This window comes from Bos taurus, chromosome 3, assembly GCF_002263795.3.
Source record: "Bos taurus isolate L1 Dominette 01449 registration number 42190680 breed Hereford chromosome 3, ARS-UCD2.0, whole genome shotgun sequence".
Classification (NCBI taxonomy): domain Eukaryota; kingdom Metazoa; phylum Chordata; class Mammalia; order Artiodactyla; family Bovidae; genus Bos; species Bos taurus.
The window spans coordinates 35,353,560-35,368,410 of record NC_037330.1 but is presented as its reverse complement, the minus strand read 5'-3'; the positions used below and the strand labels follow the sequence as shown (position 1 = coordinate 35,368,410).

At 40.8% G+C, this 14,851-nt stretch overlaps 1 protein-coding gene across 2 annotated transcripts in view; it reads right to left on the bottom strand.

Annotated features, from left to right (window-relative positions):
* The window catches only part of VAV3 (vav guanine nucleotide exchange factor 3), a 432,801-nt gene that overhangs the window by 375,900 nt on the left and 42,050 nt on the right, over positions 1–14,851 (bottom strand). The gene's annotated exons all lie outside the window — the stretch shown is intronic.

Sequence of the window (14,851 nt, the reverse complement as noted above, 5' to 3'; positions counted from 1 at the left end):
GCCTCTTGATGAAAGTGAAAGAGGAGAGTGAAAAAGTTGGCGTAAAGCTCAACATTCAGAAAACTAAGATCATGGCATCCGGTCCCTTCACTTCATGGCAAATACATGAGGAAACAATGGAAACAATAATAGACTTTATTGGGGGGGGGGGGGCTCCAAAATCACTGCAGACGGTAATTGTAGCCATGAAATTCAAAGACATTTGCTCCCTGGAAGAAAAGTTATGACCAACCTAGACAGCATATTAAAAAGCAGAGACATTACTTTGCCAACAAAGGTCCCTCTAGTCAAAGTTATGGTTTTTCCAGTAGTCATGTATGGATATGAGAGTTGGATTATAAAGAAAGCTGAGTGCCGAAGAACTGATGCTTTTGAACTGTGGTGTTGGAGAAGACTCTTCACAGTCCCTTGGACAGCAAGGAGAGGCACCCAGTCCATCCTAAAGGAAATCAGTCCTGAATATTCATTGGAAGTACTGATGTTGAAACTCCAATAACTTTGGCCATGCTGGGAAAAATTGAAGGCAGGAAGAGAAGAGGATGACAGTGGATGAGATGGCTGGATGGCATCACTGACTCAATGGACATGAGTTTGAGTAAACTCTGGGAGTTGGTGATGAACAGGGAGGCCTAGGGTACTGCAGTCCATGGGGTTGCAAAGAGTTGGACATGACTCAGCGACTCGACTGAACTGAACTGAAGCTACATGATTAGAAATCCCAGATTAGCACTGTGGTGTGGGTCTCCCTCGTGGCTCAGATGGTAAAGCATCTGCCTGTAATGCAGGAGACCTGAGTTCAATCCCGATCCCTGCGTCGGGAAGATCCCCTGGAGGAGGGAATAGTGACCCACTCCAGTATTCTTGCCTGGAGAATCCCAGGGACAGAGGAGTCTTGTGGGTCTTGTTCATGGGGTAGCAAAGACTTGGACATGACTGAGAGACTAACTTTCATAGTGGCAGCTGACAGCAAGGGAAAAGTAAGAACTACAGTAATTGAAGGTCACAGTACTGACCCTGATTCCAGAAAAAAGTCAAACTCAATTCAGTATATTGTCTACAAATCACAATAAATTTAAATAAATTTAAATATATGCAATATTAAAAAGTATTTATCTCAAGTTAGAAAAGTTTTTAATTTTGGCTTTTGAAGGGTAGGCTTGAGTCACACGAAATTTTCTCAGGCAGAATCTAACTACTTAACCCCAAGCAAATACAAGGATACTCAATTGCTTATTGCCCTAAAAATAAAGCAGACTCTCTTCTTCTCCCAACTTCTACAACACAGTGGCAGCACACAAAAATATAATTCATCATAATCAGTCAGAGTGAGGAGAAGGCAATGGCACCCCACTCCAGTACTCTTGCCTGGAAAATGCCATGGACGGAGGAGCCTGGTAGGCTGCAGTCCATAGGGTGGCGAAGAGTCGGACACGACTGAGCGACTTCACTTTCACTTTTCACTTTCATGCATTGGAGAAGGAAATGGCAACCCACTACAGTGTTCTTGCCTGGAGAATCCAGGGACAGGGGAGCCTGGTGGGCTGCCATCTATGAGGTCACGCAGAGTCGGACACAACTGAAGTGACTTAGCAGTAGCAGTCAGAATGAAGGTTTTTAACAGATTTTTCTGATTATAAAAGGAATATGAGCCAAGCATATAAAAGTCCAAAAATATAAAGAAATGGAAATTAGAAAATAAAATTACCTATAATCCTACTAACATTAACATCTATATCTGTATATTGCATTTTTTAGTTTGTTTTATTGTTCTTATGAGCTACATATAAAACGTAAGTTTAATAGAAGTAACTTGCAGACAAAGAAATAAGGAGTTGAACACAAGGGGAAAATTGAAGATTACAGTGGATCAGCCAAGTAGACATTTCTAATGGAATAAAAATGCTGTGCCTCGCAGGAACACCACTGCAGGACAAGAGTCTCTGAAGGCTCTGTAACAAGGATACTGCACTCTCTGAAAACTGCTTCAACTAACTTAAAATCCTCAAAATGCTTAAGATAAATAAATAAAACCTATATCTAATAATTTAAAGGTTCATTTGGTTTCTTCACTATCTTTTAAGGAAAAAATGTTCTGAGTCTCAGAACAACAGGGTTCCATGGAGATAGCTGCTGCACACTCTTATCAGCTTGGTGAAAATTAACTGTTAGTTGGCTGGTCAAGTGAGTGTGAAAGGGTTCTGTTACAGTCAACCAACAGAGACGTAATACCGAGGAGGGAACAAAACAAAACCTATCAGCCTGAGTTTAAATACTCGCTAACCCACAAATATAGCAGACAACTGGACAGGTCCTTTGGATTCCTCTTTTCTTCAGTATATTGTCTAGAAGCAAATGCTACCTATTTGCTGCAAATGACACTAGTTTAGACAAAAATGTAGTCAACCTTGAATGTTGGTAAGAGCTATCAAGTGCCATTATAGAGTACTAAGGTAAGACAGCCTCTGGGACTAAACAGTGAGGAGTTTGGAAGTTGTTTTGCTTTGTTTTCCATTTTTCTATGAAGAATGAAAGCGTGTGAAATCTGTGGAAAATACTGAAAACATACCTAAAACTATCATGTTCTGAAAAGCAAATGTTTCACAAAAATCTATTTTTTTCCACGGAAATAACCACCTCAAGAACAGACTGATATTTTCAAAAGAGAACCAATCCATCAATTTAAATAAATAAATAAAACTGTTGATTTTTTTGTTTTGTTTTCTAATTCTCTTAAAACCTCAGGTTTTAGGGAATTATCTGGTAGTCCAGTGGTTAGGATTCTAAGCTTCCACTGCAGCAGGCACAGTTGGGCATGATTCCTGGTCGGGGGAACAAGAACCCACAAGGCACAGCCAAAAACAAAACAAAACAAAACACATTAAAAAAACAAACGAACAGTACAAGAAAGCACCTCGGGCTTTAAAAATGCATAAGGATATACCACCAAGCGCAGATAGTGACTAATGTTTAATATCTGCATCACCAAAATTTTTCCCCAAACAATCCTATACCTAAAGCTTGAGCTTGTCCCCTTATTTTCCAACAGGTCTTAGCAGTTAAAATCCCAAAAAGCACGTGTTGACAGTGAACAGGACCTTGGGACTCTGACCTGCTGGGACAAACTGTAGAGAGAAAGATCAAACTAGGTTTCCACTGAGGTTGTTTCTGAACCAATCTTTCTAGCTGTAGAACCTCCACTGCCCTCCTCCCCATCTCACATGATGAACAGTAACCACCACAGACCTTAGGTCAAATTCTTATTTTGCTAAGATTTTATCTTCCCCAAATATCCACCAGCTCCTCCAGGCAGAGACTAGAGATCTGCATCCACACTGAGAAAGACACCACAGGGTCCCTCCCAAAGTACCAAGTGCACACGAGGCAACTGCAAACTTGATTGACCCTCAGGAGCTGAGTTTCTTTAGCAAATCCCTTTGTGAAAAGGTTGTCTCAACTACTCAGCTCTACGTGAACTGAGAAATCTCAGCCACACTTTCCACTTGGTAAAGTGGCATGATGCTTAGAATCAAGTCAACATGTCTCTTTCTCGTTTCTCTCCAGGGCTAAAATCAAGACTTCAGTGTCATGTTTGTCCACCTCTAAGCTAACCTATTACTGGGCTTCCCTGGTGGCTCAGAGGTTAAAGCATCTGCCTGCAATGTGGGAGACCTGTGTTTGATCCCTGGATTGGGAAGACCCCTGGAGAAGGAAATGGCAACCCACTCCAGTATTCTTGCCTGGTGAATCCCATGGATGGAGGAGCCTGGTGGGCTACAGTCCACGGGGTCGCAAAGAGTCAGACATGACTGAGCGACTTCAATTTCTTCTCCTGTAGGTTTGTTGTTGTTCACTTGTTCAGTCAAGTCTAATTCTTTGTAACCCCATGAACTGCAGCACACTAGGCTTCCCTGTGCTTCACTATCTCCCAGAGTTTACTCAAACTCATGTCCATTGAGTCAGTGATGCCATCCAACCATCTCATTCTCTGTTGCCCCCTTCTCCTCTTGCCCTCAATCTTTCCCAGCATCAGGGTCTTTTCCAGTGAGTTGGCTCTTCGCATCACATGGCCAAAGTATTGGAGCTTTAGCAACAGTTAAAATCTATAAATAAATTATACCTCTCAAGAACATAGGACTTCCCACTAGTGGTAGACAATCTGCCTGCCAACACAAGAGACGCAAGAGACACAGCTTCTAACACTGGGTCAGGAAGATCCCACGGAGTAGGAAACGGCAACCCACTCCAGTATTCTTACCTGGAAAATTCCACGGACAGAGGAGCTTGGTGGGCTTCTGTCCATGGGGCTACTGAGCACACACAAGAACACAAACATAAGACTGCCTTTTCTTTGCACCATCTATAGATACTGTCTACAGAAATCCATGTCTTTTTAAAAATATTTTAAAATCCTAATCATTTTAAAAATGCTTTTGGCATCTGACTGTACAAACCCAAAGCAAAGGACATGTTTAAGATGAATTTCACAAGCTGTATGTCCCTAGAGAGACATCAGAGGGCCACGGATCAGCTTCAGTGTGAACTATCCGGTTTGATGGTCCTTTGCTATTTCCTTGTGGCCAGGTGTACAAAAAAATCAAGAGTATAAAAGTGAAATTACACTGCCAACCCCTCACAGAAATGGCAAAAAAGAAAAAAATTTATGCTACAAATTTTAATCAGATAACTAGGAAAAAAAAACGTTTTCCTAACCTGTAGCAAAAACTCAACTCATGAGCCAAAAAAGAGGAACTGCACTTGACCTTAAAAAGTACTCGAAGATTTCCAAGACTAGATTTCAAAGATAACTAAGGTTTGTTTATCATTCATGAAATACATGACAGCACAAAAGGATCTCTCTTTCTCAAAATAATGACATATGAATTCTCTAGCCCAAAGCTGTCAACGTGGTTATCCACTAACCTATTCACAATAACCCTTAACCTACAGACGACACCACCCTGATGGCAGAAAGTGAAGAAGAACTAAAAAGCTTCTTGATGAAAGTGAAAGAGGAGAGTGAAAAAGTTGGCTTAAAACTCAACATTCAGAAAACTAAGATCATGGCATCCGGTACCATCACTTCATGGGAAATAGATGGGGAAAGAGTGGAAACAGTGTCAGACTTTATTTTGGGGGGCTCCAAAATCACTGCAGGTGGTGACTGCAGCCATGAAATTAAAAGACACTTACTCCTTGGAAGGAAAGTTATGACCAACCTAGATAGCATATTAAAAAGCAGAGATATTACTTTGCCAACAAAGGTCTGTCTAGTCAAGGCTATGGTTTTTCCAGTGGTCATGTATGGATGTGAGAGTTGGACTGTGAAGAAGGCTGAGCGCCGAAGAATTGATGCTTTTGAACTGTGGTGTTGCAGAAGACTCTTGAGAGTCCCTTGGACTGCAAGGAGATCCAACCAGTCCATTCTACAGGAGATCAGTCCTGGGTGTTTTTTGGAAGGGAATGATGCTAAAGCTGAAACTCCAGTACTTTGGCCACCTCATGCAAAGAGTTGACTCATTGGAAAGGACTCTGATGCTGGGAGGGATTGGGGGCAGGAGAAGAAGGGGACGACAGAGGATGAGATGGCTGGATGGCATCACCGACTCGATGGACGTGAGTTTGAGTGAACTCTGGGAGTTGGTGATGGACAGGGAGGCCTGGTGTGCTGCGATTCATGGGGTTGCAAAGAGTCGGACACAACTGAGCAACTGAACTGAAGGAGAACAGAAACTGAAGGAAGCACTAACAAAACCTTTACAACTGCCACAGCTTAATTTTTTGCCACATAATTTTTAAGACTTCAGGTTGTTTCATAAATAACTACAAATGGCCTCCGGTACCATCACTTTATGGCAAATAGATGGGGAAAAGCAGAAAGAGTGGCAGATTTTATATTTTGGGGCTCCAAAATCACTGAGGACTGTGACTGCAGCCATGAAATTAAAAGATGCTTGCTACTAGGAAGAAAAGCTATGACAAACCTAGACAGTGTATTAAAAAGCAGAGACATCACTTTGCCAACAAAGATCCATATGGTCAAAGATATGGTTTTTCCAGTTGTCATGTATGGATGTACCATAAAGAAGGCTGAGCACCAAAGAATTGATATTTTTGAACTGTGGTGTTGGAGAAGACTCTTGAGAGTCCTTGGACTACAAGGAGATCAAACCAGTCAATCCTAAAGGAAAACAACCCAGAATATTCATTGGAAGGACTGATACTGAAGCTGAAGCTTCAGTGACTTTGGCCAACTGATGAGAAGAGCCAACTCACTGGAAAAGACCCTAATGATGGGAAAGATTGAAGGCAAAAGGAGAAGAGGGTAACAAAGGATGAGATGGATGGAAGGCATCACCAACTCAATGGACATGAGTTTGAACAAACTCTGGGAGATAGTGACGGACAGGGAAATCTGACGTGCTGCAGCTCAAGGGGTCGTCTAAGAGTCAGAGATGACTTAGCAACTGAACAACAACAAATGTCTATACACGTACAAACAGAGAGATAGCGATGACAATGATGATGATGATGGTGATGGAGGAAGAGAAGGTAAATACAAATACTGATGATTTTTATAGTTACCATAAATACTGGTAATTTTATGATTACCAAATAGCTAATTAGTAGTGAAATTCTAGAAGCAGAAAACCAGTCTGACTGTGCAGGCAGAGCCAGAAGTATCAGAAGTGCATGCTGGGCAAGATTCAAAGGGCAGCTGACACAAGAACCTCAATTTTATGTTGCAATAGTGATGTGCAATCAACAGTCCTGGGCCCTGCCCTCTGGAGCTTGCAGCCCAGTTGCTGCAGTCTCTCCTGTGTGCACTGGACTCACATGAGCTGTCTTTGGGTCCCAGTTCCAGCTATCTGCTACAGAGGCAAAATATTTGAGCCCTAGTGCCATCACTCCACAATAAGGATAAAGGGATTCCTCTCCCATAAAATTATTGTGATGATGAAGTGTGCTAATACGTCCATGAAAACACTCTGTAGCCCTTCATGCACAACACAAACAGAATGTGTCTCTGTTTTACTAGGGAAGACATTGTCCCCTCCAGCCGCCTTTCTCCAGGATGTCAAAGTGTTTGGACAGCACTGAGACTTTCAGATATAACCAGGAAGTACAACCTATAATTAAAGTTACTTCAACCAGCATGTGAGCACTTAGTAAGCACAGTCATATGTTCAGCACTGTACTAGACACTGTGGGAGACAGAAAAAACAGAAACAAGATTTAGTCCTTTAACTCCAGAAATTAAGTTTCACTGGTGAAACAAAACCAGTGCATGTGAAACAGCAACAAGGCGTAGAGGCCAGCACGTGACTAAGGGGCTAAACTTGTAGGTAGTACTTATTTTAGAACCCAAAAGGAAGGGAAGTGTTTTTAATTTTAATTGACCAAAGTTTACAGAAGGCGTTTCAGCAGGGATATAGAGTCCAAATACAGGTAAAAAGGCAGGAATGTATCTGTGAGTCTGATTAGAGATTATCTCAAGTAGCAAGTGGTAAAAAAGCAAAAATTCTTCAGAGTATAGGGAACATGAACACCAAGAAAAAATTCCAAATACAATTCAACGGGCCTAAAATTAAGACTAAATAGACCTGAAGGTCACAGAAAAATATCACCATGAAAATTTCTGCAAGGGTAAGAGTTGCAAAAGCAAAGAAGCTGATGCTGATTGGGAAAGTTTAATGAGACGCAAAACCTCCATCTGTAATAGGTTTATTTGCAAATCTAAATTCCTTGGCCGATTTTTAAATGCAAACTCCAAAACACAAGAATGGGAAGAAACAGATGTAATTTCTGATAAGCCAGAATAGACGTAAGGTATGACTGTCTCACATGCGGCTTACCAGACTGGAAGCGGCACGTATTTCAGAAGGATCTGGAGATAAGATAGACACATGTTCCAATCCTATGTGAACCTGAATTAATTACTGGGTCTCTGTTCCTCAGTTCCCTCATCTACAGAGTAAAACAGCACATATTCCAGAGTTATCGTGAGGTTCAAAGTTAGAAAAAAATTTCTGAAAACTTTCAGCAGTATCTAAATGTTAATTAAATGAGAATAAAATTGAGCACATTTTGTGAGTTGACGAAGACTCTGAGGACAAGGGCTGTGTTGCATCCTCCAGTGCAAACCTAAAACCCAGCTCAGTCTCTCACATCTACAGGATGGCTGCTGCTGCTAAGTTGCTTCAGTCATGTCCGACTCTGTGCGACGCCATAGGCGGCAGCCCACCAGGCTCCCCCCGTCCTTGGGATTCTCCAGGCAAGAATACTGGAGTGGGTTGCCATTTCCTTCCCCAATGCATGAAAGTGAAAAGGGAAAGTGAAGTCGCTCAGTCCTGTCTGACTCTTCGCCACCCTGTGGACTGCAGCCTACCAGGCTCCTTCGTCCATGGGATTTTCCAGGCAAGAGTACTGGAGTGGGATGCCATTGCCTTCTCCAACAGGATGGCAGCACATTTCAAATAATTGAATGAGTGTCAAATTTCATGCAATGGATTTCTGGAGCACACCCATTATGTTCTGTGCACTAAGCAGGTCTTGGGTCTAGTGCATGTGTACGCTCAGTTGTGTCTGGCCCTATGGACTATAGCCTACCAGGCTCCTCTGTCCACAGGATTTTCCAGGCAAGAATACTGGAATGAGTTGCCATTTCCTTCTCCAGGGGATCTTCCCGACCCAGGGATCAAACCCAGATCTCCTACACTGCAGGTGGATTCTTTACCACTGAGCCACCAGAGAAGTCCTCAATTACAACCATCAGTTCAGTTCAGTTCAGTTCAGTCACTCAGTCGCATCCGACTCTTTGCGACCCCATGAAGTGCAGCACGCCAGGCCTCCCTGTCCATCACCATATCCCAGAGTTCACTCAAACTCACGTCCATCTAGTCAGTGATGTCATCCAGCCATCTCATCCTCTGTCATCCCCTTGTCCTCCTGCCCCCAATCCCTCCCAGCATCAGAGTCTTTTCCAATGAGTCAACTCTTCACATAAGGTGGCCAAAGTATTGGAGTTTCAGCCTCAGCATCAGTCCTTCCAAAGAACACCCAGGACTGATCTAGAAGGAGTCAAAAAAGAAAGCACAGGGCTGGGGAAGTCCAGAGCAAGGACAGGAGCATTTAACCTAGTCTACATGCTCAGAGAGGAGCAAACAACAGTTATCAATTACTTCTGTAATTTCCCAGTAACCAAAGCTATTACAATTTAAATGCCTATTGATTTAAACACAGATTTTTTTTCAAATATTGATTTGGACATCACATTAAAGGGAGGAGGGGAGAGGGAGGTTGTACAAAATAAGTCAGATGGAAGAAAAAGTTTTTCAAGTAAGTTCAAGCGACATCAACGTATCCCACCTACAATACACAAAAGTAACGGAAGCACGGTGTTTACCCACAATCAACATTTTACCAGAAAACCCACAATTACTATAAGTCATCTGCCTCTGTAGTTACAGATTTTTCTTAAGAGGGCACTTATCCCTAAAGCATAAAGATATATGAATCTCTCTTATTTCAAATACATTCCAAGTAATGCTTCTGATTTTGAAGCTATAGTTTTAAAACCCAAGCCGAGTATGAACTTCCAAAATTAATAAGTATCTGAGTTCCTCCCCTCTGTAAAACATCAATAAGCCACTGAAGAAAATGCCTTAAAATAATATCCAACTATCAAAAAATTTACAATCCATATAGGAAAAAAATAGGAGTTCAATAAATAAATGCAAACTACAAAGATATCACGAGACACAATCCCCTGTCTATTCTGATACAAGCCCTAGTTTCAGGCAGTCTTTGCCTTTTTCAAAAAGAATATTTATTTATGTATGCTACTCTACTCTTAGTTGTGGGCTTCCCTGGTGGCTCACATGGTAAAGAACCTGCCTGTAGTATGGGAGACCTGGGTTCAATCCCTAGGTTAGGAAGATTCCCCTGGAGGAGGGCATGGCAACCCACTCCAGTATTCTTGCCTGGAGAATCCGCATGGACAGAGGAGCCAGGTGGGCTACAGTCCATGGGGTCACAAAGAGCTGGACACTACTGAGCAACTAAGCACAAGCACAGGCTTAGTCGTGGCACATGTGCTTTCTAGTTGTAGGGCATGGGCTCAGTAGTTGCGGTGGGCGGGCCCAGCTGCCTGGTGGCATGTAATGTCTTCATTCCCCCGAGTCCCCTGCATTGCAAGGCAGATTCTTAACCAGTGAACCACCAGGGAAGTCTCACCTTTGTCTTTTTAGTTCACTTGTGCAAGTGTCTGGAACAGCGTCTGTCTCAGCAGGCAGCGACTGAGTGAATGAAATTCACACCGTGAGCTGGGAGAGCAATGTCACAACAAAGGGTTCAGGAACATTTTCATGGAAGAAAAGAATCAGGGGCCTAAAATGACAGAATCTAGACAATAAAGAAAAGGTGATGGGGGAGGGGAGCGGGTGGAGAAGAGTATCCGGCACTAAGACCAGCTGAGGAGCTGGAAAGTGTGAATGTGACTAGAAATTCAAGCATAACACCCCCAGGCTAGAAATGTTAGCCAGGATAAGACTGTTCAAAAATTTAAATGTCAAATTGAAGTGCACAGACCTGACCACTTTAGCTACAGAAAATCACCACAGCTTCTTGAGAGAAGGACAGTGTGGTCACCACCTGCCCATTGGAAGAGTCTTGTGTGGGTAGGAGTACATGGCACTACTGCCGTCATTCACAAAAGAGCTGAGAATGTGGACCAGGTGGGGCAGAAGTAGCCTGGATGAAAACAATGAGGAAGCTCAAAACTGCTAACAACCCTCCCATGACTCACTGGAAATTACAACCTTTGGGAGACTACTTACTCAGCATTTACCATGTGCCATGTGTACCACACTAAACACTTTTATGCATACGTTGACGTAATTCTCAAAAATAACTCCAAAATAATAAGAATTTTATGATAAAACTAAGATTCAAGGAAATTAAGTAACTGCAAGGAGTCCAGCTGTAGTCTGACTCAGAGCTCACTAATCTGAATGAACCACTGTGCTCTAAGTTAGAAAGGGATGCCAGAGATATTTTTTAATTATGAGGTTATTATTTTTAAATCCAAGTGACTAGAAGAAAGATGATACCATTAATAAAAACAGAGAACACAAGAAAGACACAGATTCAGACATCACGTTTGAGGTCACAATACACAGCTAAGAACTGTCTAGCAGGCACTTGGGAATGAAGGAAGTCCAAGATCAAAAGTGGAATGTGTATTAGGGTTAGGATGTATAGACAGACCCAGGAATTAACTTTTAAAAGATAATAACAGAATAACATTGAATTATTTTATCAACAAATATTTTGTGAGCATCTTTCCTATGAGAAGCATAAGGCTAACTTTCAGTTCAGTTCAGTTGCTCAGTCGTGTCCGGCTCCTTGTGACCCCATGAATTGCAGCACTCCAGGCCCCACTCCAGTACTCTTGCCTGGAAAATCCCATGGATGGAGGAGCCTGGTAGGCTGCAGTCCATGGGGTCGCTAAGAGTCGGACACGACTAAGCGACTTCACTTTCACTTTTCATTTTCATGCATTGGAGAAGGAAATTGGCAACCCACTCCAGTATTCTTGCCTGGAGAATCCCAGGAACCAGGGAGCCCGTCGGGCTGCCATGTATGGGGTCGCACAGAGTCGGACACAACTGAAGTGACTTAGCAGCAGCAGCAGGCCTCCCTGTCCATCACCAACTCCCGGAGCTTACACAAACTCATGTCCATCGAGTCAGTGATGCCATCCAGCCATCTCATCCTCTGTCGTCCCCTTCTCCTCCTGCCCCCAATCCCTCCCAGCATCAGAGTCTTTTCCAATGAGTCAACTCTTCACATGAGGTGGCCAAAGTACTGGAGTTTCAGCTTTAGCATCATTCCTTCCAAAAAACACCCAGGACTGATCTCCTTTAGAATGGAGTAGTTGGATCTCCTTGCAGTCCAAGGGACTCTCAATTGTCTTCTCCAACACCACAGTTCAAAAGTATCAATTCTTCAGCGCTCAGCCTTCTTCACAGTCCAACTCTCACATCCATACATGACCACAGGAAACCATAGCCTTGACTAGACGAACCTTTGTTGGCAAAGTAATGTCTCTGCTTTTGAATATGCCATCTAGGCTGGTCATAACTTTCCTTTCAAGGAGTAAGCGTCTTTTAATTTCATGGCTGCAGTCACCATCTGCAGTGATTTTGGAACCCAGAAAAATAAAGTCTGACACTGTTTCCACTGTCTCCCCATCTATTTCCCATGAAGTGATGGGACCGGATGCCATGATCTTTGTTTTCTGAATGTTGAGCTAAGTAAAACCAAAAGTTTCTGCTTTCATGTAGCTTAAATGGCTGAAAGATGGGAGCTAATAAGAGCTGAATATACACAGTGTAAATCACCTTTTACACGATTAAATGTGATTAAATATATACATGCAGAATGAGAAAGCACAGGAAGAAGACACCAGACTGGAAAGTAAAATAGTACAAAGTAAAATGAGAAAAAAAACAATCCTATGATTTCAACAAAGCAACTGAAATAGAAGCCACAGTGTGGGTTATAATGAATTAAGTAACAGCAGACCTGGTAAATGTGACTATGGAACTCAGAAGGTCTCTACCAATCTGAGTGGAACTAAACAAATCCTGAGCTTTCTGTGAGGATATAATGTTTCAAAAATGTAAGCCTAGACTGTTACAAACCAAACCAGGGTAAACAAAGAAGAGGAAGTTCAGGATAAAAGGTACAAGATACAGGAGAAACGAAGTATATTTCAGTACATCCCATTTCAGAAGTATTTTCTTGGTGTATCTGAATTAGAGTAACTGGATATTTTAATAGGAAAAAGAAACTACTACAGGAAAACAAACCATAAAGTAGAAAGTTATTTCAAGTATATTTGTAAATGTATTTCCACTGTTACATGTGCCATATGAAGAAATATCAAAATAACAAAAATATCAAATTATCCATATATATTAATGAACTGGATAGTTTAACTCAAGTTATTCTCCAGTTTATGTTTTAGTTAAAATTTATAGAAATAATAAACCATTAGATATTGGCTACAACAAAATACATTTATATTCAAGTAAAAACAAATCACTGACTTGAAATATACTATTTGTCCTAAAAATGAAACTTACATTTACCTTCAGATGACAATATATTTTCATCAAACAGTAATGTATTTTTGTGGAGAAAATTTAATATAACTATTGCTGAAATCAAATTCACTATGGAATTATTATTCTACTCATCAATTTAAGCATACAATTTCATCACTAGAGGCAAGGAATATAAAACATATCAAATCTAGACTAATTCTATTACATGGTCCAATGAATCTATTTTAATGCTATTTCCATGTAGCAGATCAACTCTAAAAGTTTATCTTTTAGCCTATTCTTAATATAAATTAGGTGGTTGTCTATAATCCTGGGTAAATCAGACATCCTTAAGGACAAAGTGCCTAAGAAATTATCTTTTCTGGTCCCACTGTGTTAAAGATGAGAAACCAAGACTAGAGGAGGTTAAATGGCTTTCTCAAGTTGACAAATCTCATTTTAAATAGATGGATGGGGGAAGATGTACATTATGCATTTCCTCCAACTATTATAACATACTTTATATGCATATTTTAAAATAGTTATACATGCAAACATAGTTATTAACATATTTATACAAAGACATATAGAATCTTTATCTCCATAAATGCGTGAAACAGCTTATTAACATTTAAATCAGTTTATGAACCACATTAAACCATGTGGTACCTTAATAACAACAGACATAAAATTAAGAAAAACAGAATCAATGTCTCAGAAACAGAACTCAGAAAACACAAATATTTGATACTTAATAAGGGTAACCAAAAAAAGGAGGGGGGCGGGGAATCAGTGAGGGAAGAAATTGATCCTGGTTTTCATCAGATAGCTTATTTATGAAATAATTTCTTGAAATCACTTGAATAAAGGGGGAGAGGGTTCAGTGATAATCTTTTCTTTAATAATGGCTGCTCTTATCTCCATATTGCAGAAGCAGGCTTAAGGTCTTTAGCCTGCATTTAAACCAAACAGAAAACTGCCATGCTTTCCTTTCAGAACACTTTGCATAAACTTCAAGACCTACAGCAAAGGCAGAGGGGATTCCCTACTGAATCAGGCTCAGGTGTGTGATTAAAACAGTAACAGTACTGATACAGTGTTAGCATTATAGGAATTTATTCAACTGATGCCCATTTAACAGATGAGACACTAGATAAAATGCATAGGAGTTCACTGCTAAACCACCAAAAACATAGGTATAAACATGGCCCTCCACTGTGAAAACTCTAAGACAAACAGACATAAAATTCTTCCCCACTAGGTAATGAGCAAAAAAGAGCTATTAAAAGATAAATGATAAAGCCATACCTGGGAGAACAGTCAGCTATAAATTAACAATGCCCTTGCTACCATTTAAGGGTAGTAAATATGTCCACCAACTATTGACTTGGAAGGAGAGACAGTATTTTGTGCAAATGCTACAAATGGTAGCTATGACATGGTGATCTTTAAAAACTGATATATCTCTGGATAATCTACGATTAAAACAGAAAAAATTCTGCCCAATTAGTTGAACTTTACAAACTATTTCTCTTTAAGAAGCTCCCCACCTATTCTTTACATTTCACTGTAAAACTATATATTTTTCAAAGAAATTATTTTTTAAAAATTTTTAAATGAATGCAAAGAAAATGCAAACATTTCCCTCTCCACTAGTCAGAAGGAATCCATCTTTTACTGAATTTCCTCACAAGTTGTTTGTACTTCTTAGAGTGATTATCATGTGTTCCCTTCAGGATTAT